The sequence below is a fragment of the Ambystoma mexicanum genome, chromosome 4p (genome assembly GCF_040938575.1).
Source record: "Ambystoma mexicanum isolate Mex_15411 chromosome 4p, UKY_AmexF1_1, whole genome shotgun sequence".
In the NCBI taxonomy this organism is placed as follows: Eukaryota; Metazoa; Chordata; class Amphibia; order Caudata; family Ambystomatidae; genus Ambystoma; species Ambystoma mexicanum.
The window spans coordinates 213,784,359-213,812,122 of record NC_090927.1 but is presented as its reverse complement, the minus strand read 5'-3'; positions in this window follow the sequence as shown (position 1 = coordinate 213,812,122).

Here is a 27,764-nt window from a genome sequence, read left to right as displayed (position 1 = left end):
GCTGTGCCTGTGCCTGAGTAAGCGCTGGGAGTCATCCTCACTCGCGCACCCACAGGCAGCCACAGACTGGAACGCGCTTCCTGGAGGAGGCGGAGCTTTGTGGCTCACGTGACCGCTCACGTGACATCCTCTGCCACAAAAGCAGAGACAGCGCACCCTCGCGGCGTTGAGCCCGATAGGAGTAGAGGGCGCCGGCTGTTCTACGGCTGTTCGACGCGGACGGCGCGATACGAGAGTGGGAGCCCACAGTGGACAGTCACCGAAGCACCTCACAGCTGACAAACATAGGGTAAATTGACACGGCGTAACAATTGCTCTTCTTACTCCACATTACTCGTTGTGTATGGATGAGGACATGCGCTTGCGTAGCTCTAAGCAAGGGGAAGAGTGCCCACGCAAAGAAGATCCAAGGTCTTTAACGGAATGTAATCCACATCCTCCTACTCCACGAGGAACTAGTCCACAAGCGGCGAGAGCAGAGGGTAGTCTCACCACTGCAATCATCATACGAAAAACCTGCGTTCCAAGAGACCTTACTACGAACTTAGCTCGCTTAGCAGCGGCTACAGGCACACTTGAGGACAAGGAGAAACAGGTTTCAAATGAGACAACACAAGCCATCACGCCATCCGAAGCAATACACGACCCAGCGAAATTGGCCGAGTTGCAGTCTTCCGGAGGGGAGACTGAACAAAGCCTTACCTGCGACCCTGTACAAGCCAGGAAGTGTGACAAAGACCGTAGCATTGCACTGGGCTCTAGTAGCAAAGCATTCATGAAGTCCAAACTGAGCACAGTGTCCTCATCACTCAATACCAATGGGCACAAAGACAATGATGAGTGCACACAGCAGCAGCAAAATACAGGAAATAAGCTCATTTCAGTTTCAACAAGTAATGCGAAGTCACAAGCTCATGTTCCCACTGACGAAGACACAGCTCAAGTCTCGCCAGACCGGACAGGGACATCACCAGAATTATTAACATCTATCGGTGAAGTCAACAAACCCCTACCAGATCATAATGGCAAAAAGAGATCAAGACCCAAATGCACTAAAAGCAATAAGAAAAAGCTGCCACCATCCAAAAAACAACAAGCTATCAGAGGTAGCACGACTCAAAACCCAACATACACAAGACTACGGAAAAATCACTCTCTACGAATTCTGACTGACTTTTTCGAATTTCAACCACACACAAAAATCAACATGTGTGACGAAATCTCTGACGCGGAAATGCTCGCAGTTGACACTGACCTGCCACCTCCGGCAAAACAAAGAAAACGCGAGCACATAAGAAAAGACTTCTCCAACTCACCACTAATGTCTGAATCTCAGGATGTAGAAGCAAGGGAGCAACAAACTAGGGAGAAGATAGATGAACTTCATAACCGAGAGCCAGCCCAGGAATTACCCGCTCATAGTGGAACTCAACCTTCGAGCAGCATTCATGACCAACAAGATATGGAAAAACAAACCATAGATGACCAGCAAATAACACAAAGTCAGATTGGAGATGAAAACAACACATTGAGCAGTGATCTCTCATCCACCAAAGACAACTATAACTACATCAGGGTTCCTTCGGTAAAAGAACTCACAGCAGCAAACACAGCGTTAGGGCAAATGGATGGCACAGTAAGCGAAACAAACTCACTCCACTTCCCAAGAACTGATAACGGTGTGAAGTCTGCAGAAGACGATTGTCAACATCCTGCAATTCCCAAGGACCCAATAGAAGCACAGTCCAATATCGTAACAGATGCACAAGAGCTTGAGCTCAGAAAAGGGAGCACTGAAGTAAAGACAGCCACAGAAGGTCACACAATACAAGAACAGTCATTTGCGAAACCAACCGCCTCTACGAAAACCAACACCATTCCTAAAGACAGGAGGGTGTCGGCAGCAAAAGTTATCACACCCAACATACAAGAACCAAACAGTTATCGATCAGTGACAAATACCACAGCATCCATAAACATTGGGAATGCTAGCCACTCAACTCAAACACCAAGCAAGCGGCTCTCCGCCTCCGGGCTAGCACAGTACGAAAATATGAGTCAGCAAACATTACATACATCACAAGAGACGAACACAAAGAAAACGGATCTCCAAGGCATAATGTCAGTGATAACCATTGCCCTGAATCCCTTCTGCAAACTTTATGAAACAATGCAAGAAACGGTGAAAGACCAGCAGGTGATGCTAGCCATGATCCTCACAAAAGTATTATACATGGAGACCTATATAACAACAAAAGAAAACGTTACAGTGACAAAAGACAAGTTGGATACGCAGGGTCCATCAAAAAATAAAGCCGTAGCTACTCATCTTCATGTTCAAACACAAACAAGGAAAGAACAAATTGCACATGATACTGGAACACAAACCAATACAGTTATTGACATCACAGAAGAAAAGCGCACCAGCGACCTAAGGTCAATGCAAGGGTCTGTACAAAACCAAACTGTTGAGCTCACTCCCAAAGAGAAGTCGCCGTCACATCCAGTACACCAGACCAGCAACACACTGTTTGTTCTAAACAAGGTGCCTGTAAGTAATCAAGCTGGGAAAGACAGAAACGAGCTTATCTACTCCATTTTCGACATGTCCAACGGCAAAGACAAATTGAGTCTTGAAAACCCAACGGCAAATCTAAACCACAACCTCAACAAGAAAATAAACATCAAGGCACCACAAAAAAGTTCATCAAATAACGATAGTCCACAAAGAAGACAAGTACAGGCAAAAACATCGGACACTGACAATTTAATAAGCCAGAAGGCCACAACGAGTAACAACATCAAACATTCAAAATTGAATAAAACAATCGAAAAACATATGGTTAGAAGTACCTCAGCGGCAAGAAACCACCTGTCGGATTTCGACTCAGAAGACGCACTACTAAATCTCAGCGTCTACTCTGCTGACGACTCTTGCTCAAGTATAACTCCGGATCACTCTAAAAACAAGGCAAGATCTAACCATAAAAATCAGGCGTTCTCTGCACCCCAGGGAGCAAGCAACAAATCGGGTAAGGAACGTGACTTCGAAACTCTCGAAGAAAGGCGTAATCGCCTAGAATATCATTTCAAATCCAATGAGGCAGAAAAACATACGAAAACAATAAACAAGGCACCGAAAACGGCAGACAAAGAAATAACCCAGAAGAAATCCAAAACTGACAGCCACAGACAAGAGAGGGGCAGGGACTGCAGAAAAGAGCCAGCAGAAAGATCTAGGCAAATTCGCGAAACCTCAATAAAAAATAAAAGAGAAAAATCGGAACTGTCAAATCAAGTTGCACGTTCGATCTATCGTGGTGATCAAAACAAGGCAAACAACGGAAACACAACGAAAAAACATCAAAAGAGGGACGTAGACATTCGAAATGACAAAAAAGAAAAAAGTAGACAAAGTCCCAGCATTCAAAGGAAATATAGGACTGAAAAACAAACCGATGGAGAGACACACCAAAACTCTAACAAACACACAAAGTACAGATGGACAATAAAGATGTCACAAAGACGCTCAAACACAGAGGACCTTATTCTGAATAGACGAACTGTCATGACCATATTCAGCAAAATTGGCAAACTGCGAGAAATTCACATGGCAGATATAAAAATTGTGGAGCCATGGCACGACAGATCGGGAGCAAGCACTCTACTCCATGTAAACTCGAACACAATACACACAAAAATTCTAAACCAAAAACTTGACATCTACAGACAGGGATTTCATACTGAGGACGTCTCCATCCAGCTCCCACATGGAAGTCCCGAAGTTTTATCTCGTAGACAACAAACTTCCTCAAAGATAGATATGAGAACCTCAGACATAAATCTCCCCCAACTCTAAAGGGGGCAAGAGAAAACGAGAAAAAGCCAAAAACCAAAAAAATAATAGTGAACCGAGAACCCTATTTAGATAAGGATCAAAACACCACACGGAGGGATGAGCAACTAAACTCAGAACGTAACTTGAAAATCCACTACCCAAAAGAGAGAAGTCGGAATAGAAAAGAACAAAGATCAGACAGCAGTTACAAGCGAAACAATGAAAAGGAACATAATCAAAAACCGTACACCTCAAGGGAGAGAAGTCGAGACAGAAAAGAACAGAAATCAGCTAACAGCCAGAAATCAACAAACACAACGGTCTTAAAAACATCGGAAACACAGAAGTGCGCACAAACACAGTTAGACCCATCTCGACACAGCAAAAAAGGGCTATGGGCCTGGCTGCCCAAAATGCTTGCAAACCATCGGTCACAATAGCAATCCATGAAAGGAGAACCATCTACTTGCGACACAGCAAAAGAAAGGCCGACACGACTTACCCTATGTTCTTGGAATACAAGAGGTCACTCCCACCTAGCGATGCCAGGTGGCCCCAATTTAGGGGAATACGACATCATCTGCCTGCAGGAAACGTGGCTACAAACAACCCCAAGATTGGAAGGATATCAAATTACTCTAGTCCCGGCCATCAGAGGAAACAAGGGGCGCCCAACCTCAGGATTGCTGATAGCATGCCGCATTGGAACTAGAATACAAATTGAGAAAATCTTATTGACAAATCAATTCCTGCTAGCAATTGTAATCTCGGTGCAGGTTCAGAACAACCAAAATGCGCAATCTAGAAACGTAGTCATAGCCAATGGATATTGGAACCCAGCGGCAATAACAACAAAAGCATTCATTGATTTGTGCGAGAACCTACTTGTAGCCGCATTGATTGACTATCCCACAGCAGACATCATTATGTGTGGTGATTTAAATGCAACTTGTAACGAGATAAAAAAATCATCTACAGCAGCACAACAGGCATCAGTGCATAGAGGGAAAGAATGGCTAAAGTTTTGTGAGCTCCATGGGCTCCATAACCTAGACGTCGCACTTCCAGCATTAGACAGGCCACCTACGTGGGAGCGTCTACCCGCAACAGCCACCATCGACTACATATTTGTATCGCAGTCATTATTACCAATCACTGAAGCATTTACGATACATCGCACGTCCATGAGTGACCATAATATACTTGAAACAGCCTGGTTCCTATCCAGTAAAACAAACACATATTACGACACTAACATTGAAGCTAATACGCAAGGACTACGATTAAGAATAAAGCCTACAGAGATCTGCGAAGTAACAAAGAAATACACTGAAAACAAAACCTCAGAGGTTGCTGACGGTATAAACTATCAACCATTACTGATTCCATACATGCAGCAAAAACGAGGAAACAGACTAGCCTCCGACCAGAGTCCCAAACACATCTTCAACAAGGAATTAGTGGAGACAAGGCGCAACTATAGAAGAGAAATAAGAGAAATACGTAAGCACACGAACACAGACATCATACACGCCATAAATGCTGTGAAGAAAAGGTACAAGGACTGGGTGAAATTTCATCGACACAAATTATACCAAGCGGATGCTGAGAAAATAACTAAAGCTCTCGTCACTAACAATAGCCGAGAATTCTGGTCTCTAATAAAGGACGCCGATAACACGTCGAATAACCAGATCCTAAACAACATCAATCAAGCAACCTGGATAATGCATTTCACCAAAGTCTTCCAATCAGCCTTACTCACTCCCGATAAAGAACAACAAGTACCCACAGTCCCCTGGGTTGAATTAGAACAAGAAGAGGACATCGTGAACATCATCACTAAACTAAAAAACTCCAGGGCACCAGGCCCAGACGGGATCTCGAATGCTGAGTTAAAAAGTCATCCAAAAGATTGGGCAAAGCTAATGAGTGCCATATTTCAGCGCTGCACAGAAACTCAGTCCATACCCCACTCCTGGACCAAAGCGATAATCATCCCAATCTACAAGAAAGGCAATATGAGTAATCCCGAGAATTTTCGCCCGATTGCGCTACTGGATGTAATGGGTAAGGTGTACGCCTCACTCCTAATGGCCAAATTCCAAAAATGGACAGTGGGAGCCAAGTGCAATGACCCATTCCAATTGGGATTTAAGAAAAGTGCAGGTACAACTTGCAACATCTTATTGTGCAGCACGCTAAAAGCAAACGCATTGCAAAACAAGCAACATCTATATGCTGTATACATCGACTTCACGCAAGCCTTTGACCGAGTAGAAAGATCAATACTATGGGACAAACTAAAAGCGTGGCAATGTCCCGCTGAGCTACTGGCCCCAATTCAAGCACTACATTGCGACACCTCAATGAAAGTGCGTTTGAATCGTAATGGACTGCTATCAGATGAAATTCATAGCACCCGAGGCGTAAAACAAGGATGCCCGTTAGCTTCTGCACTCTTCTTGGCTTACATTGGCGATATTAATTGCATAAACGAAACAACCAGAGCATTTCCGCCAAAGCTGGGGCAAACGAAGATTGGGCACCTTCTGTAGGCCGATGAATTAACCATATTCGATCAGACGGAAATAGGTCTGCAGCGAAAACTCGAGGCGTTACAAATCTATGCCATAAAAAATCACTTGCAAATAAACACGAGCAAAACCAAAGTTATGATTCTCCAAAACAACGGTAACAAACAAAGAAATCAACAAAGAAATAAGTTTAAATGGCATTTGGGTCAAACTAATCTGGAGACCGTTGCGCAATGCAAATACTTAGGAGTTCCTATGGACAGCTCACAAAAGGAAACAGCTATGCAGACAGAACTCTATGCAAAGATTAAGAAACTAGCAGCACAAGCTAAATTCGTGGATGGCAAATTTGGAAAATTCTCATTAATACCAACTATCAATTTCTATAAAATGAAAGTGGTGCCGTCAATTACGTATGGTGCAGAAGCGATGCCCACCTTGCCAACAGGCTTATGGGCCAAGTTGGAAGCGCTGTTCTGGCGCACAGTATTACATCTTCCACTGTCAGTATCAGGGTCAGCAATCAGGCGTGAGCTGAGTTTACTATCGTTAGAATGTACAGTTCTCTGCAACTCCCTTATGCTGTACAGAAAATGTCTACTTGCACACAATAACGAAGTCCTCAAGCTATTAAAATGCGAAATGAACAGTAGAAAATGTAAAATGCTAAATGACTGGCAAGACAAAAATCAACTAGCTATGAAGATCATCGCATGCGAAGAGCAGGAGCTCATAAGCAACCCATGCAAAATACTAAAAAAACTAAAAGACAACGACTGGGCCATGACAATAGATAACGCATCTAAACTAAAACTCACCTCACATCTCCCTGGCAACACCCTAAAAAGGAATGAACTACAAAGATATGTCATCCAATGCCCAAGTAAACATATTCGTACTGCTATCCTGCGTGCACGGCTAAATTTGTACAAAACAAGGGAGATACTATATATTCGCGGACAAGTTACAACAAATAGATGCCGCTTTTGCAAAACCACTTCTGTCCCTCCAAAAGAAACACTAAGGCACCTAATCATGAGCTGCCCAGCCACTGCTAGTATCAGATCACAATATCTCGCACCAATGGCAGGGTTTGACATTTTGGCAGAAGAAGCGACATGGTGGGCGCGACTATTAGGAGGAGAAAGAACAACATGGCAAATCGCAATGGCACAAATGGTCCGACACATCGAAAGCAAATTATTAAATGAAAATGACAAGCAATAGACAATTGAACCAGATAAAGGGATGTTGCAAAGCACAGGCTAACTATGCGTATCCAACAACGAACTTAACGACAAAAGAGAGAAAAACTCTGGCAAAGCTGGTGATGACAACGATGTTGTTGATAGAATCCATAGTTCGTATTGTAAAATCTTATTTTTTTGATTAAACAATAAAAAAAAAAAAAAAAAAAAAAAAAAAGGGCCTTATGAACAAACGCTGCTGTCAAGCACAGGGGGGCTGCGGAAAGTCCTCAGGAGACTGACAATGGGCTTTCTGTGAAGTACAGTTTTTTTTGGCATTGGCAATTTGTTTTTACTTGATTAGTTTATTTCATAAGGCATGTTTAGCCAGGGGACACTTTTTAAAATGTCTCTTCAGTTGGCAGAGGTTGTTTTTAAATCTCAGGTAGGCCAGGTGTTTATAGTTTTTGTGATGTGCAATTGGGTTGTTAGCATTGGTTTTCTTGAGAGGTGCAGTGAAGTTCATCAGTCTGTAGAGACGAGTTTCTGAAAGTGTAGTCATTTCCTTTTTTTAGATGATGTAAGCGTTTATTAAGGTAAAAGTGTGTTGCATGTTTGTGGAAACTAGATGTCTCGGGTAGTGAGATATTAAATGGGATTCCATAATTGTCAGTTCATGGTACGCATATAAGAAGGAAAAGGGTGGTAGAGGGGTCTAAGATAGAAATGCTGTTCAGTGTGTGTCCACCAGAATGCCTGCATCTTGGAACTATCTGGGTGTGTTGTAGGTTAGATTAGTGGGTTAGGAAGGGTTTGATCTCTGCTCGGTCGCTGCGTTCCAACCAGTAGTTAAAGTCACCCAAGACTTCTAGGTGCGAGCAGAAGAGAACAGTGGGGTCTTAAGGAACGGTAGGCTTAGGTGTTTGGGGTTTATAGATGAAAACTATTTCACAAGAATATGATTTTGGGAGAATGCATTTATGCGCCAGGACCTCTGCCTAAGGTAGTAGTAGGCATCAAGGAGTCTTATGCTAATGTAGTTATCGTACATGATAGCGACACCACCCCATGTCCTAACTGTTCTGAGGTGTCAGCAATGTGAGGCGGACAACTGTTTAATGATTGTTCAAAACATGCCATTTTTATTATAGAGCAAATAAAGTAAAATGCCTCACTGTCCCTACTCGGCTGAGGATTTCCCTGCCTTATTCAAGCTAAGGGGAAACACTCTAACACAGGATGTCTGGCCTTCACACTAAACAACAAATACACAAAGAAAATATATGGCAATTCAAATATCATAAATAACATTCACAGTTTCTTGACAATCTCTCAGTAACCTGGGTGGATTCCCTTCCCCAGGATTCAAAGGGAATTCTGCTCCAATGTTCAACCAAAAAGAGAAATAAAGAATTCCTTGTAGGTAAGACAGTCTCAAATCAGTTCTTGATGTTTCAATGTCTAAGTAAAGTTTTGTTAACCAAAGTTTCAACAATAGCAAATTTTTCTCCTTGGTGAAAGATGGATTTTCTACTTCCTCAGAATAGCACTAATGGCAATCCCAGCTACAAGGCTTTGTTACCACTTCCAGCAATCCAAGAAGACTTGCCACAAAAAATATAACTTCTATCAAAGTCAGTGAAACACAGTTCTTGCTTAACAGTTAGAATGTCTTTGGTAAAATAATTAAGCTTCAGAATAGGTGTAATGGTCATGATGCTTTCACACAGCCACTACTTCCCCTTCTGCAACTTCACTTCTACTCAAGTTTAGCAGGAGAACAGTCTCCTTTGCCTTAGCGTGCTCCACTTTGTTTAGGCTACTGCAATGTTGCATCTACTGACAACCAGATACAATACCACAGCTTCAGTACTTTGGATTACTACTACAGCTTCAGTAAATTGGGACCTCAAGACAGTTCTGACAAGAGTCACTTTCAGGTACTTCAACACCTTCAAGGAGGCTAGCCATTCTTCCTCTGAATATCTCTCTTCAAAAAAGGGTAGCCTCTTTGCCCTTCTTGTCTGTCTGCCACAGTAACAGATTTGCCAATATGATCCACTTCTCTCTTCATTTCCCAGTCTTTGGCAATATAGGTTGTGTCAACTTCAAAATAATCTTTACAAGCAGACAGTTTTCCTTCCCCAACTTTGCCTTCACCTTTCTGCCAACTGTTAGCCCAAACAATTACCCAAAGGCCTTGGCGCCATGCTCTTGGCTTCAGGTAATGCTTATACAATTGTATCTTAGACCAGGTCGAGTTGTTATTGGGTTTACCCTAATATTTAGATTTCTTTTTGGCTCTGAGAAAGGTAGTTTCACTCTTAGTATGGGTAGAATCTTGGCCTGGGCAATGCTTACTCTTCTCTTCAATTGTAGATATACTGTTTAACGGCTTAATGTATTTTATATGAAAGTGTGCCAGTGTGAAAGTAAAGGATAGAGTTCAGACTTCCTTTAGAAATCACAATTAGGCACACATGACCATTTCTCGATGTAGCTTTCAAGGGTTAAAGGTTTTAACGATGGTTTTATCAACATCAGTTAACCAGCAATTGCCTTTGCAATGTGCTCTCTTATTAATGGGAGTCATGCGACCACTTATTGATATAGTTTCAGACTTTAAGGGTTTAACAATGAATTTTAGCAGTGTTTGCTCTTCACACGAGCATAAAGGAATTACCCAATACACGCAAGTGCTACTTTTCCATTGTTTGCTAATTAAAGGTTCGATGAACAACTTCAGCTTGCTTCTAATTATACGTGAGTGAATAGGAAACTGGATACTGTTTCCAGCAGTGCTCGTGCAAGGAATTAGATTGCCAGGCTTCACTCACCGGCTTCTGCAATCCTTTTTGCGCAGAATGCATTACTTCTACGACTTCTGCCACAACTTCTGCTGCTTCTGTCTTCACAGAGACCCACACCCTTCCTCGCTGAAGGTGTCTCCAGTACGGCCACACGTTTAAGGAGGCCCTCTCTCTCCTACACCCATGTCTTGACAACAGCTCCCCGCCTTGGATTCAACACGCTCTCTGCACGGCAACCACAGCAATCAGGCTCACGCGGGGAAAGACACCTTTCCTGCACGTCTTCCTCTGCGCAGCCTCTGCACTTCAGAGTTTGTGGGATGAGGACCCTCTCCGAACATGCATGTGAAATCTGCTGTATCCATGTTCTGGCATCCCTCAGGTTCTCCCACTTTTGCTTGGTTTGCCAGCTTCATGCCTTCTTCTTTCTGCTTCTACTGGTACAGCTTGCACTCCAGTCATAGTACTAGCTCCTTATAATTGCCTGCACCTGAGGGGGCCTTTTATGTCTCCCAGATTCCTTCAGGTGTAGGCTGTTAGGCTTAATTGCCTGACTATTACTACTGCATGCCTCTTCAGTCTTCTTCCTTGTCCCAGTACTTGTGGGATCATAGGGGCACGTAGTCCCCAACAGCAAAGTTAGATCTTTTATCTTCTACGGTTTGGCAAACAGCCATCAAAAGTGTAGGATTACAGGGAAAGTTAAACAGGGGATTTTCCCAGTCTTCCTGGTCTGTCTCCCCCTGCCATGTGATCCTCTCACAGTACACCACCCCCAGGGTCAGGATCAGGAAGCAGCTGCCTTTTGCTGGCCACATGAGAAGGTTTCCAGACCAGGATTCTGGGAGGAATCATCACTGAATCATCACACTGTACAATATTTGTATTGAGGTGTCCAGTCAAAGGATCTAAAACAAAAGGATCGAATGCCTTCTGTTCGACGCCAAATGGACCGAAAAAAAAAGGGTTGAATGCTTTTTTATTTATTTATTTATATATTTTTTGTTTGGTATGCATAAAAACAAAATGTTAAAATGAAAACAGGGGTTTCGAGGGGAACCTCCCCCCCCCCATAAAAAAATAAAACAAAAAAAGTTGGACCCTTTTTTCGGTCCTTTTGGTTTAGAAAAAAAGGGCATTCGATCCTTTTTTTTCGATCCTTTCACCTACAACCTTGTATTGAAGCCAGGAGTTCTGCGATCAACTAGTGCTTGCAATGAGGTGTTAGAGAACAAAGTCTCTGTGATGCAAAGTATTTCTGTGTCTCCATCTTTGAGGAGGTTCTGAATGAAGTGTGTGTTATTGATTGTTGATCTGGCATTAGTGAGTAGGGCTCTGGTTGGTTTGTAGGGATCATGAAAATTGTGCGGGGAGGTGTGTGGTGTGTTGTATGAAATTGTGGGTGTCATGAATGAAGGTGAAACAAGCGCCTCAGGCTATGCTGGAGTGGTTAGTACTATGTTCAGGGTGGTGAGGCAGTTCAGGGAACACAGTTTGGCATATGTTGCAAGCCCTGTGTAGAGTCATAATTCCTCTGCTCAGCAGGTTATGTGAGGTGTGCCTTGGGTTTAACCAGGCTTTGAGAGGTTGCCTTTCCAGACTAAGGTGCAAAGAAGGCCTGACAGGGTGTGGACGACCATGCCTTTAATGCACATTTGCTCACTGACGGCATGCCATTTCTCTGCCTACGCTGATGGCTGTGCTGAAGCTGTGTATTTCTGGGCTGGACTGTGTGCATGGGGGAAATGCTACAGTGGGTAGGTTGTCTCGACAAAGGAGTGTTCATAAAATACTTCATATACATTTGAAAAGTGAGGTCTACCTGGATTCAGGCAGCTGCGAAACTTACATTTCCCTTTGCATCTGAGCTTATGGATTCCATTACTGCAGAGTGATTGCCAGGTATAGCACAGGCATGTGAGCAGCAGCGCACTGCAGTAAATGTGTAGCTGCAATGGGTGAATTGAATAGACCCTTTAGCAGCAAATGACACCATACACCTTAACCTTATGCTCTCCCTTTTGACAGAAATGAATAGTTTTTAACATGCTTATATATGGTTTGCCTTTTCTTTATCTACTCATAGCCAGAAGGTATCCGTCTTTCTTTTCCCATCCCATTGGAATCCCTTAATTTAACTGATCTAATTACAGCATTTGACCTAAATTTCTTTTCATGCGCAGATGACGGTTAGATCCCTGTTACGGATGAAAAGTGATTATGCGCATTATGCTCCCAAATCCCTTTGCGACTTTCTGCGATTCACAGATGAATGCAAATAAACTCAATCTAAATGGCAACAAGTTGAAAGTGGTCACCTTTGGACCCCTTGCCCCCCCAACTATTGGTCTTCTTCCTCAGGACCTGTGCCTTCACCGGTCAAAAAGGTTCGCAACTGAAGCATCCAATTATATGAGAAGCTGGCGATGATCCACCAAATCCCACTAGTACCAACATGTGTCCTCTTCCAACTATATTTTTCAAAAGAATTGGTGCTTGCTTCTATTCTTGCCTCTCATAAGAACTGTGTGAACGACTGCGAAGGTTTTGGACGAGAATTGAACAGACCTGTAGGAAGGCTGGTATAGGTAGATACGAGTGGTCACCGAATGAATGCTTGCTTGGAGCATACCCCAAGACTACCGTACATAAACATGTGCACAAGTTCACTGACATGGCATGTGTACTGTCCAAAAGGGCTATTGCCCTGGCCTGGAAATCTGCGGGGGGCACGCAGTATGCGAGATGGCATAGTGACTTTGAGCGGTGAGCTGAAGCGGAAACTAAGGTGTGGACGGAAGGTGTGAATAGTGCGGCTTGGAAAGTGCTGGTCTGGGACCTGTTCCACCCGTCAGATGACAAACCGCCTTGAAGACCGTTGTCCCAATTGCATAATATTTGTACTTGATTTCTATGCAGACAGAATGAAATCTGACCAGCCTGACTGCTGCTTTTGTGAGCGGGCAGAAGGGAATCACGAACTGGACTCCTGGTACCGATACAATCACACCGATAGTATAGGGAAGATACAATGCCAGACAAGTGGAGAAAGTTGTTTGTTTGTTGTATGTTGTTGTTACCAATATAACTTTTCAAGTACTGAGATTGGTAGTTAATGTATGACATTTGAAATGCACAATTGTACTTAACAAATGCCAATAAAACATTTTAAAAGAAAAAAAACAAAAAATGATGGGCAACATCTCCCCTGGTTTCAAGCATTGGCTTCCTTCCTTCCGTGCACTCTAATTTTCATTTACACCACCCTGCTCTTGCCGCGATACCATCTGGCAAGTTGTTTCTGGCAATTTATCTATGTCCATGCGCTTGCTTGGGAAGTATATCCCTGGCATCCCTGGATTCCTAGAGTGGAATGCTCTACCTTTCTAGTTGCGTGCAGTTTCCACTCTTCTGCCTATTTCGAAAAATACTTGAACAACTACTTTTTAACTTGTAACTCTAGCTTTGTTTTTGGTATGCATGCCTTTTCTGTGTAGTCTCTGACATTAACATGAAGATATTTCACGTGGTGGAGGGATTTAGAGAGCCCCAGATTCATACAGCCGTTGTATTTCCGGGTCATAAATCGCTGCTGTCTGTTATTGGGTGCCTTCATTTCTAACCTTCAGTTTGGGACATTGCCTCATATAATGGACTTTCTTAGCTCAATGCCAGCACACCTTCGCAATGCACATTCTCTTACAGAGTCAATGGGCCTCATTACGACCCAGGCGTTAATGGGTTAACAGCGCCGTAAAAGGTTGCGGCGCCATTAACCCCTTAATGCCTTACAGAGGAGTTCCTAGGTCTGGAAAAGACCCGGGGCTACGCTGGTATCGGAACTGTTGGGACTGGGGGCTAATTAGTCTTTTGGCTGTAGCTCCTGAGATTCTATCCGGGGCTACAACCAAAAGATCAGGGGCTATAGCCCCCTAAGCCCCCCCCTAGCAACGCCCCTGATGCCTTACTACGAGGTCCCTTTGCGGCTCCCGACCTTAACGGCTGGTCTGTACCAGCCGTTAAGGTAGGGACCCGCAAAGGGACCTTGAAGGTAATTATGGTACCGCAATTTGCGGTACAGTAATTACTGCCTTCCCCATTCCCACTGAGCCCTATGGGGCAAAAATGGGAATGGGGAAGGGCCAATGGTAAATGGGGAATTACTGCCCCGCCAACCTTGGAATGGGGTGGTAATTCCCCATTTCACCATGGCGGATTCGGTAAGTTACCGGCGTTAACCATGGCGCTAATAGCGCCATTGGTTAACGCCAGGGTCGTAATGAGGCCCAATGGGCCTTAAAATCTACCAACTTGCACACTTGGATAGGCTGCAAGGTCCCCATCTGTCATAGCCAATGCTCCACAAGAAGCTGACAACTGACCAGGTGAAAAATGAAAACAATTTTAAAAAGGCAGGAAACAGGCATTCTTAGTCTATAATCCAGGTCTCTGGAACCTCACACATATCAACTATAGACTTGCACCCACCCCCATGCAATTTCAAAAAGGATCTCAAGACCCTCCTATTCAAGGAGCATCTTTTCATGCATCAAAGACACTCCTAATCCCCGCTGTCAGCCAGCCCCACCACATGCCTAATTACTGTTCCTGTTGCTTAACTGTATGTATGGCAGCCATGCTGTATCTTGTGCACATCTACCCGTGTCCCAATTAACCCATTGTTGTGCAGCATTCCACTGCTTCTCAAAGCAGCAAGGCCCACGCTTTATAAGTACAAATATATTGGGGTCACCATAAAACAATAGTCTTGATTTCTGATCCCGACTTAGAAGAAACACCATTCCACATTGGAAGTTAAGTTAAAGCGTATAGACCAGTGGTCGGGAGCAGTTGGGGGCGGTGCTCCTCTACTTTTTTAAATTAAGTTTTACTGCTTCTATATTTTTATTTTTAAAAGAAACCATTCCGGAATTGTTTTGTGTTGAAATAAAAGTGTAGGAAGAAGTTGAAACTTGCACTTTCAGTGCTCTATAATGAATATTCCCTTAAACAGCAGGTGCCTGTATTTGGGGGTTTGTATTATGTGTGGGAGGGGCATGGTGATGGGGATTGTGGAGCCACCAGGGAACATAGTTCCACTACTTCTTTTCGTACACTTCGACCACTGGTATAGACTGAGCATTCAACCTTCCTAACAAAAGGTGAAGCGGGTGTTCTTGAAAACCTGTTCTTTGAAATTATATCAAGAGTTTTGCATGCTGGGGCATATAGGATATTAGAAAAGGGCCACCGGAGGACTGCCTTATATTGCCATGCACTGGGAGCACTGGAGCTGGGAATTGCCAGGGATGCATTGAAACCTCTGATGTCCCGCCCTACTCAGTTGTGAACATCTTGGAGGCTGGAAATGTAGCCAAAATGGTGGTCACGGCTCATGGATCGGATCACTGATGGTGGCAGTCCCCAAATGAACGGTGAGAGTGGGCTGCACGCTTAAGAGGAGGTGGGATATGGAGAGGAATTGCAGAGGAGCAGTGGGTTTTAGGATATCTGCTATGCCAATAGCAGAGAACTCAACCCATGCAGATGGCTTGCAGGGTTCAGTTTGCCAGAACAATCCAGTGGGAGGGGGAACTGGAAGAAGAAACGGTGGAGAGATGCATAGGCGGAAAAAGTGATTAGATCGAGCTCTGATGCTGATCATGGGTGAGTCAGCAATCGAAAGAACACATAAAGAGGAGCAAGGAAGGTCATTCCAATATTTATTTGCTTCTATAGAGATGGGCAAGAGAAGCCATCATCCCTGAGTAAACGGAGGGACTTCTTCTCAACCTACAGCGCTTGCCCACATGATGGCCACGAACATGTTTACATTGCACAATTGTATGCTGTTAATTCAAGCAAGTGGTTCTGGAGGAGGGAATAGTCAGACAATGTAGAGTCCAAAAGGATGAAGGCTATATGCTGCTTTACAGGGTTCTCACAAGGAACTGTCAGAGAGTGCGCGTGAAAAAGGGGCAGGAGAGGCCGGTAGATTTCTGAAACTGTGCAGGAAGCTCCAACCTCCAGCTTCAGAACAAGCTGGAGAAGTAGAAAAACTCAAGCAAGGCTATCACTCTGTGGGCTTTGGGTATTCCAGCAATACAAGATGGTAATGACTTGCAGGGTTTCATGCATTTTTGGTATTTGTATTTTATTGAGTTTATATAAGACTTTTGTCAATGCGCCGAACAAAAAAGGGTATTAAAGGGTATGCAAAAATGTTGCTGGTAAAAAAATTGCAGCAAAAATTCAGTGATTTGACCCGGTAAAGGTGTACCCCATTATACCATTTAAGGGGAGCGTGGGTTGCGGGGGTGTCCCCCGCCCCTCTTAAAGGGTAAAATGGTGTTCCCCGCATTCTTTACATGATTGTAGTGGCAAAACCACAGCATTTTCGCCGCAATATTTTGTATCCACGGCCATTTCTGCAGCGATTTTAAGACATGGAACACAAAAAAAGAGTATATACAATGTGAGGAATTCATCCCTTCCCCCCACAGGAGACTAGGGAGGTGAGCCTGCTACACAATACACTCCTTATGGGACATCGCAAGTGGGATCTAACTGCGGGTGACCCCCCACGCCCTTTAGGGATGAGGACTTCCAAGTACACAAATCTACATCATCTCCCTTAGTACTAATGTCCCAAGTTTTTTCACCTTATATGGGGACTAATAATGATAAGGTAGTGGGACCTTTAACTGTGCTTGGTTCTACTGCTCCCTCCTCCTGGAGGCCTGACTTAGGGGACCAATTGTCTGGTATCTCACATTGCTGGGAGAGGCCTAAAAAGTCAGAGATCCTTACCTGGAGAGGAGGAGCCGCTGGAAAGCTAAGCAGTGGCTGGGAGAGGACCTGGGCTGCAGCATGGAGCCTGTGGAGTCTGGAGAAGTGACTCTGTCCCCTACATGGTGTGCTGAAATACAGCAGAATGCTGCAAAGCCCAAGAGGCCTGAATGTCCCAAGCTCTGAGGTCTCCAGTGGAGGGAGACCGAACCGCTACTGATGCGGGCAGTGGAGTAACTTTGCTGAAAATGTTGGGGGGGGACATGACATCTGAAGAAAAGGTGCCCAAGCCAAATGAATTGGGACAAAATGGTGTGCTATGAAAGTTGGGGGGAACAAACACCCTTGCCCCCCCCCTAAAATTACGCCCATGGATGCGGGCACCTGACAGCGGACAAAACCTGATACTCAACCAGAAAAGGAACAACCACGAACCGCCGACCTGAGAAGAGCAGTTCCGACACGATCCGAGCAGCCGTTATCCCTGACGAACAGTGTGGAGACACAGGTATGCGGTTTACGCCAAGGAGACGGAGGATGGCGGACAAACTCTGCAGCATTCCAAAATGGAATAGAGACCTACACAAAGTTGAATAGAGGAACGGAAATCAGTTAATCCATACTTCATGGAGGGGCATAGGAACTCATCACTTTTGTTTATATTTGAAACTAAGGAATTTGGTGTTTGGGAACTATAAGAGCAGTCAAAAGTTTACGAACTTTTGAGAAACCTTTCAAGAGACACTTTGAAGAGAGGCTCACGCACCAACCAGCACAAAACTAAAGAGGTGGAGGAAAGAACACTCATCTACGTTCAGTTTTGTGTTTTGTTGTTAGTGGTATGGCCAGCTGGTACCATAGCATAGGTCTGGACAGAAGAGCGGTTTTGATGTATGTAAGACATCCCGATAAGCACCTTTTGTTGTTTTCTAGGATAGAAATAGGGCTAGGTAAGGCCTTATCTTTTACTTTAATAAAAGTTAATCATGTTAAACCCGGTTTTGTTGTCTGTCTCCTATGTCTGACCTAACACAACAAAAACAAGTTAAATGGTAGCTCAAAATATTACAAATGAACCAAGAAGAAGAAAGCGAAAGGAAGTACTCAAAAAGAATTAGGCAAAAAAATGGGAAAGGAAGGGGAGAGGCAGAGGTGGATGGCTCCAATGCTTACAGGTGACAGTGCAAACGAGAATACACACAAGGAGGTTTAGTAACATCACGAAGAAATGAGATTGAGAATGAAGAGTATAAGAGGGCCTGTTGAGAGAAATAAGTGAGGCGAGATGTGGAGGAGCGAAGCCAAGGGTGCACCTAAACACAATGCGAAGGAAGTGAAACAGGACTCGAGAGTCAAATGGGTACAAGTGAAGTAGAAGCAGAGCCCCATACGGTGAAAGAGAGAAGTAAGGGAACAGAGGAATTAAAGCTAGAGTGGAGCGGGATCAGTGAGCAAGCTGGGATGCTAACCAAGAGGGCACACCAATGGTCAGGACATGAGAAGGTTAATGTTTAGACACGATTAGCAGCTTGAAAAGAAAGAAACGGGCAAGCTTTACAATGTTTGTATTCAAGCAATAAACCCCCAATGGGCAGGGGCAATACCAGCTCAGGTAATGCCCCGGGCCGGGTTAACGTGAGCCCAGGGGCCTTACCTGACCTGGTAATGCCTTCCGCCAGAAGAGTTTATTGCTATTAGCACCCAGGCATGTTTACTAAGGTGCTAATCATTTCCGTTTCTCAACTTTAAAAAAACTACAAACCAAGATGGCTGCCATGGTCAAGGGAGAAGGGAACACCACATAGGGCCTCATTACGAGTTTGGAGGTAGCCATGCCCTGCTGCCTCCAAATTCGGGTCCGGGTTCCCTGAATGGGGAAATACCAGGACATTCCGACCTTGGAAGCCCTGGTATTTCCCCATTCAGGGAACCCAGACCATCCCCATTCCAATGGGGAGCATGCTAACAATGGGCCCTTTAATGATGGGACCCGCTAAGGACTTTGAGGTAAGTAGGGTAAGGTTTGGGTTGGGTGCAGGAGTGGACGGTGGGGGTGTAAATTGTGGGTGTGGGTGTGGTAAGGGGTGCAGAATTACTTACATGTTGCCCCGGAGGGTAAATGACAGCCTCCTGCTGCTCAGGGGGATCAAAACAAAGGATTTACCATGAGGGAAAGCCCACCTTCCAAACTCCCTTATAGGCTGGGAGACCTACTGGCCCCCTCTTCCCGGGGTTCTACAAACCAAAATGAAGGTATGTCCAATAGGTCAATAAAGAAAGTGTTAGTGAACAGTAAATTAACATAAACTCTTCTTGTCTCTTATTCTAATGTAAGTGTCCGCAATGCGTTGGGTTCACGGCATAGTGTCCATTTAGAGTGGAGGGTGGGGTTCCGTAAATGACCCATGCATGTACAGTTTGTGAGGGCGGGCCATGGCAGCAACGCACGAGTGACCCCGGAGCCCACAGTGAAAAGTTGGCATGTGTGCGTTTCCAGCCAGCACAATGGTGCACCGTACTCAGCCAGAGTTCTGCGTTTGGCAACACATATGCGCAAACGCTTTGCTCGACAAACATGTCAAGGTTTGTCTTTTTTTGCATCCGATGACATTTGTTTTCTATTTAAAGGCAACTCAAGACACACCAAATCCTAAATGTTACGTGTGGGGTACGTGGTCCCTTTTATAAGTGGTCATTGGACCGGCTCTCGGCGGATCCGAGATCCGGCACCAGAAATGGAGCCGGATCTCGGGATCCGGCCAGAGTCATCCGCCCAAGAACATGAACCGCGCTGGAACGCTTAAAAAAAAAAAAAAAAAACACGCCCGCGACGGCAGTTTTACCGCGGCTTTGGCACTGGTGTGTAATTGTAATGCACAATGCTCGCTACATGTACAACTGATTCCTTTCAGTTGTACATGTATTGAGGATTGTGCATTACACACCAGTGGAAAAGCCTCAGTAAAAGGCAATACTGCCGCCGCGGGCGTTTATTTATTTATTTATTTATTTATTTATTTATTTATTTATTTATTTATTCAGTATTCCAGCATGGCTGGATGCACACTAGGCACCCCCAACCCTCTAGACCACGCCCCCCGGCACCGCCCCCCAACTCCTCCCCCAACCGGCCCTTGTGTTGTGGGATCCCCCACCACATTTTTTCCATTTCCACCACTGGCATTTCAAATGCACAAAACATCGGCAAGTAGGCAGGCAGAGTTCACAAGGCTACACCACATGGTGCAGACCTGGCGAGAGAGAACGAGCCTAACTTGAAGCTACGGGCGGGAACTTGGAGGGAGGAACACGGGGACGGCCCATCGTGCATGCCTTTGACACAGAGAAAATAAAATTGAAGGCAAGAGAAACATGGTTCCCAGCTTTAAGGTGCAAGTGAACAGAACAAATGAGCTGTGGGCGAATATAGAGAGCCGAGTTGAGAGCAGATCCCAAGGTAACAAAATACAGTTGGCACGATCAGGGGGAAGAGTCGGGCAATACCCCAAACGGAAAACATGGGAGTGAGAATAAGGGCCCGTTTTTTTCTGCAAATGAAGGGTGCATGTGCTTAGCTCCAGAGGCGTAGCCAGGATTGTCTAGCAAATGGGGCCCGATGCTAATGTAGTTGGGCCCACTGCACTGACAAAAACATCTGTAAATGCCCACACAGCGCTGCTGAGGGGGCATTTACAGATTTTGGGTGGGCCTTGCCCCTCAGGCCCAACCCTGCCTACGCCTCTGCTTATCTCTAAAAAATGGGCACCAGCACCCCTCTAAACAAGCACCGGCAAAACCAATAGTTTTGCCATTTGTAGTTGTGTACTTCATTTTACATGTATAGTTAAGAATGAAGTAGACACAAGGGCCCGATTCATGGAATATTTGCCCGGTGCAAATTTTGAAAAGCGACTTTGCACGGCCGACACAAACCCTGATTCATGAAACCGTGCGAAGTGCATTTTTGCCGTGCAAAGGCCAGGCAAAGTCAGCGCACAGTCATTTTTGCAGTGCAAAATGACTTGCCCGGCAAAAATACACTTTGCATGGTCCCATGAATCAGGGGTTGTGTCGGCAGTGCAAAGTCACTTTTCAGCAGTGCAAGTTCACTTTGAACCGTGCAAATATTCCATGAATCGGGCCCATGGGGTCTACATAGCCAGTAATTCTAAACATGTATGAAAATTAGTGTTGGCAGAAACATAACTTTAGTAAGAGGCATAGTAGTAAGACGTCTCTTCACTGCTTTGTACTTGGTCTTTTTACTATGTGTATCACTAATGCTATGGACATTTCAGGGTAAGCATAACGATTTTAATGATGAACTGGAGTAATGCGGTTACCAGTGAGCTAAGGTGGAAGGGAGAAGGGGTTAGCTAAGCTGGAAGGCCGTAGGCAGGGATGAGCATTGTAGGTGTGGATGAGCGAGGGTCAGTGGGGGTAGGCTGATGTGAGCTAAGGAGGGCAGGTGATTGGCGATAAACAGGGTTAAGGTAAGTGCATATGGAAGGGTGGGTGGACAGGAATGGGGAGTAGAAAGGGGAAACTGGGGTGTGGTAGTACTGGGAAGAGTGGGTGACATGGGGTGAGGTGGGGATGGGTTGCAGTACAGTGGGGTGAGGTGTGAGGGAATGGGGACAGAGAGGGGTACAGTATAGACGAGTTAGGTAAGGTCAGAGTCGAGCTAGGTGAGGTAGGGTGAGTCGGGATAAAGAGCATGAGGAAGGGTAGTTTGGGGTATAGTGGTGTTGGGCAGGGGTGACGTTTGCTGTAGTAGAGTGGGTTTCATGGAGATTGGGGAAAGAGGTAAAGCAGGACATCGGTAGAGTAGGGGCATGGCGAGTGGAACAGCTTAGAGTGAAGGATTTAGATGGGGTGCAGAGTGGTGGGGTTATGCTGGTGTGGAGGGGTGTGTGGTTGTGTGAAGTGGGGGTGTCGTGGTGTGGAGGGATGTGGGGATGTGTGGGGTTGAATCATGTGATTGATGTGTGAAGTGGTGGTGTGGTGGTGTGGGTGGTGGGAAGGAGTAGTGTATTGCTGTGGAATGGTGTTGTCTAGTGAGGTGATGTGGAGTTGGGCTGTGTGGGAGTGTGGATTGGGGGTTTGGACTGGAGGGAGTGTGAGTAAGGCTGTTGAGTGGCGGTGTGGTGGCATGGAGTGGTGGTGAGATGTGGTAGTGTGGTGGTGTGGAGTGCTGTGGTGGTGTGAAGGCTATTAAGAGAGGATGCAGTATGTTCACCACCATGCCACCAGACATTACTCACCTAACAACATAGATAGGGCCCAAACACCCCCACCCTCTCTGTCTCCTGCTAGCTACCTCATACATAGCAGCCATGTATGTCAGATAGACGATACTTTGACGAGGAAGAGTGAGTATGGATGACTCCAAAAGTACTGACATGAGGAAGAGCAGGGTGATGAAGAGCCCTACGCGGAACCAATACGAACATGCTAGCTATCCGAGGCTAGAAAGTCAATCTGACATAAACACTGACGAGGGACTCTCCTCAATGTCAGTCCTGCCGCAGAAGAACTTCACGCTGGGGAGCGAAGACGCGCAGAGAGGACACGCTGCAGACCCGAACACCTGGAACGGGAAAGCGGGGACTGAGAAGGTGGAGAAGAGCCAAGACTTACCCGAAAGCTGGGGTAACCGACGTCTGGTGGCAAGAAGGCAGCCATCTGAGTAGTCCATGCGGTACCCGACGTGCGGGGAGAAACCAGTGTTGCAGAGCTGCGGAAAGCCGAGAGCAGACCATGAGAGCCCAGGGGAAGCCGAAGAAGCTTACCAGTGTTGCTGAGGACAGGAACCCTTGCAGACCGTGTTGAAAGGTATGCAGAGGGGGATTGGGAAGGCACAGGGAGACCCCAGAGGATGTAGCGGGGAGGAAGAGCAGAACTATCTTCCTCGTTCTAGGGGGACCAAACCGAGAGACCCATTGAGGACATATTGGGTGAGAGAACACTCCGGGAAGAACCGAAGCGAGGCCTGGCAGGATAGGGAACTGGGTCTAATTAAGAGACATTACATAGCTGTGAAAAGGGTCTGGGACCCGAGTGCTGAGAAATAGAGAGTTATACATGCGTGATAACGCCTGGCAGAATAGTGAACTTGGCTCAAGTAAGAGACATTGAAGAGCTGCGAAAGGGGTCTGGGACCCACATAACAAGAAGAGAAGACCAGGGGGTGAGAAGGGTATCCTTTGGCAAAAGACAGAAGAACAAACATGAAGAGAAAGACTATATAACAAAAGTCAAGAGAAGACCAGGGGAAGAGAAAGAAATCCTTTGGCACAAGTAATGAGAAGACCAGAGGAAGGAAGACCTATCCTTTGGCAAAAAGATAGACAACATTGAAGCAATTGAAAGAGGGCATAGAAAACGTTTGGGGAAGGGATACACCTTCCCAATCTTGTTTTGGAACTATAAACACATCACCTGAAAAGGCCTGGGGAAATGAGGCCTCCATCACATCTGTGTGGAACAATATGAAAAAGCCTAAGGCTAGGGGAAGACAGATATTCCCCCATCATTCATGAACTGCCTAAAAATATCCCAAAGAAGGGAGTCATCGTGGAGTCAGGGTGTAGCCTACTTTTTTTAAAACTTGATTTTATTAGCATTTATAAAGAGAACAATACATTTGCAACATAACCAAAACACAATTGTATCCCCCTTAGGCAAAAACAGTCTAGATCTCCAACAATCCCCACCCCACATACCTCCCCAACCCGTCCCACCTCCCTCCCACCCTCACCAACCCCTCATATTAATCAACACTTGGTCAATGGTGCAATTTGCCTCCATCAATGTCTCAGATTTGAAGGTTCTCATAGTGTCTGTTTCTAGCCCTTATAGGCTTCCCTCCAGGGCCCCTCCTCCACTCACCCCCTCCAACTACAGCTACCCACTGGGTCAGTCTGCCAAATACCAAATTACCTTCCTCCAGCCCCCATTTGAGCAGTAAGGCAGACCATTCCACCTGAAATTCTCCCATTCTATCGTTCACCACCGCAGTAAGCTTCTCCATTACATTATCATCATACTGTGCACTTTTCCTTCTCCTACCTCTTTCGTGAGAATTGTCTCTTTTTTCCAGCCTGGGGCTATAGCCCATCTCCCTGCTTTTAACATGGCTTCCCACATCCTCAGAAGTCTATTTTCTTCCCCATCTTTTTGCATTAGCCCTAATAGCGACTGCAGTGGGTCTAGATCCAGCCCTATCCCCGTCACCTCTTTCATCCAACTCAACACCTCCTTCCAGAACATCTGCACCTTGGGGCAATGCCACCACATGTGTGCCAGGGTCCTCCGATTCCCACCGCCCCGGGGGCACCACAGAGATGCTCCCGGAAACATTTTGGACATCTTCACTGGGTCTCCGTGCCATCCCATTAGTAGCTTAAAGTTATTTTCTATCGTGGAGGTAAACAAACCCCCCTGAAAGACCACTTTATATTTTCGCGTCCACTCCTCCTCTGGGATATCTACGCCCACAAACTCCTCCCAATACTTCTGAAAGGTTTGCCTCCCCTGTAGACAGGTCTCATTCATAGCTTTGTATAGCCTGGAAAGTATCCCCTTCCTTGTTGCCGATTGGTCCAGGATTTTTCCCACTGCTGTTAATTTTCTACCAATCCCTCCCCCCACTTTGGGTCAGTCAGAATACCTTTAATTCAAAGATATTCAAATATTGAGATTGAGTCCCCTCCCAGCATATCCCGTACCGCACCCCATTCTTTGAAGCTCCTGCCCTCGAACAGTTGTCCCACCCTCTCAAGCCCTGCATCTGACCACCTCTGCGAATGCGTAAATCCCTGGCACCCCAGTTCGAACAGAGGCCCCGATACTGAGGACATCGGGGAGGGCCACGATGTATAACTCTGTGTGTCTCTTGATTCCCGTCAGACTGACCAGAAAACGCCCAATGTGATGTGGGACCGGAGACGTTCCGGTATTGATTTGAGCGGGGACCAGAAGTAATCCATTACCTTCAGATGGTGCGCCACGAGATGTTCCAGATAGGTCCAATAAGTCCCCAGATCCTCTCTCATGTGTTCCAGCATACCCCTAATCTGTGCCGCCTTGTAATACAGGGGGAACCTGAAACCCGCCTTGTCCCTTGCAAGGGTCAGGGTTGCCATTTTCACCCTTGGGGTCTTGTTTCTCCATATAAATCTACCTAGCTCTGCCGTGACTTCTTGGAAAAACCTATCTGGGAGTTGTCTTGGAATGGCCGCAAACAATTGCATCAGTCTGGAGAGCACATTCATTTTTAAAGAGGTCATTCTGCCATACCAAGTCAGTATTAAAGGGAGCCACCTCTTCAGGTCAGCCGTGAGTGGCTCATGAAAGGGATTATAATTAGCCGCAACCATCTCCTTGAGATCCCTTGTCACCCAGATGCCCAGGTATTGAACACTCTGATGGTTAATCGTCATGCCACAATAGCTCTCTTTCGTGTCTAGGAGGAGGCTCCGTTCCAGCAGAGGCAAAATAGCAACCTTTACCAGATAATTTTTGGTCTTCAGAGGCTACCATATTTCACTATCTGGGCAATTAACGCTGGGAGGGAGACCGGAACATTCGTAAGGTAGGCCAGTATATTGTCAGCAAACAACGAGATTTTACATTCAACTTTACCCCCCGCTATACCCCTGATCTGGCCATTAATTCTAATTGCGATTGCCAGTGGCTTCATGGCAATGGCATACAACAGTGGGGAGAGGGAACATCCCTGCCTAGAACCTCTTGTGAGTTCAAAGGTCTCCCTAAGTCCCCCGTTGATCCGTACCATCGCCCTGGGCCTTTTGTATAGTGCTGCCATTTCAGGAAGTTCAATCCCAGCCCCATCCTCCCCAGCACCTTCATCATGAAGGGCCACTCCACCCTGTCAAAGGCCTTTTCGGAGTCCAGCATCACTAGACATGCATCCAGCCCTCCCACTTGAGCCCCATGGATCAGGCTGATGGTCTTCCTAATCCTTGTCTTCCCCTAATAAATCCCACTTTATCCCCATGCACTAGAAGTGGCATACCCCCCTCCAATCTTGTTCCCAAGACTTTTACCAGTGTTTTACATCCCCGTTGAGGAGGGAGATGGCCTATAAGAAAAGCATCTAGTGGGGTCCTTGCCATCCTTTAGGATTGGAACAATGACCGCCACCATCATCGTGGGTGGAGGGATTAACCCCCCAAGCGTGTATTGAATACCTGTCATGGCCACAGGCCCCAGAACTCACTTATGTCCCTTTGGGACCCATAAACACAGGGGCCCTGGCTGGACTCAGTCCTGGCGCCTTCTGCGCCAGGCTCATATAGAGATGTGAGCAGGAACACTTTATTTTAGTGCAGGAGTGCTTTTATTTATTTCAGTGCAGGAGTGATTTTATTTTACAAGAACTTTCCAGGAGCTGAAAACCTTTATTCCAGAGAACATCCTCATGTGCTGACTCATCGGGTGTGGCTCCCTAGGCCTGGTCTTCATGTGCTGACTCATCGGGTGTGGCAGGGTGTAGCAGGCAGGCTGAACCTGGTGGGCATGGCTTCAGAAGCTCAGCTATATAAGCTGCTCCATCCTTAAGGCCAGTGCTTTGCGTTACTGTGCACTCGTGTGCAACGTGACGCTCACCGCCTCTTGGATCCGTTTATTTACTTTTGAAAGCAGGCGTTCTCCTGCATACTCATCTCCAGGAAACTGGTGCTTCATCGCTTCATCTGCAGACTCATCTCCTGAGAGCCAGTGATCTTGATCCCAACGCTGCAGCACTCCACTCCGCATCCACAAACTCGGACCCTGTGAAGAAGAAGAAAGACAAGGTTAGAACATCCGTCCTAGGGCCGTGCCGCATTTGAACCCTGCGCGCACCCTAGTTAACAACTTAGCAGCTACTGTACCGCTGCAGCTTTGTTCCTCATTCCCTCTGGCTGCCGCCTCGAGCTCCGCAGCTTCTGCCGGGCTGGCAACATCACCTGCAAGGGAAGAAAGCAAAAGAGCAAACATCAAAAGTGGAACGGACAGCAATACAAGACAACAAACTTTACAATACAACAAAAACAGACAGATGAGGAAAGACAAAGGCAATCAGGAACACTTACCTGAAGTATAGTGGCTTAGTCACAGCAGGACTGGACTACCAAGTGCTAGGGACCAGTGAAGCAACTCGGTCCAGATCATACAAGCGCCCCTAGCAGAAGCAGAAGGACGGAGTGCTCACCAAAACGAATCAACAGGTGCAGTCCCGAGCAGCATCACCTATTACCACCAGTCACCACATAAGCGCAGAGGGCGAAGTCGGACCCGAGCAATCTCAGCCCGGGGGGGGCTGCAACCGTGCACCAATGCCTCCGCAGAGACCAGGTGAGCGTAACAATACCTTTGCTGGGCGCTGAGCTAACAGGGATTTAAATAGTTTATAAAATGTTATCGTACACCCGTCTTCCCCATGGGCCGTCCCTGATTTCATTCCCGTGATGGCCTGCATGACTTCCTCTATGGTTATGGGGTTCTCTAGGTTTTATGCTACCTCTTTTGGGAGACCTGCGATTGGTAGTCTTCCCAGAAATTCGTCTATCCGGGTCTCCTCCCCACCCATTCTGAC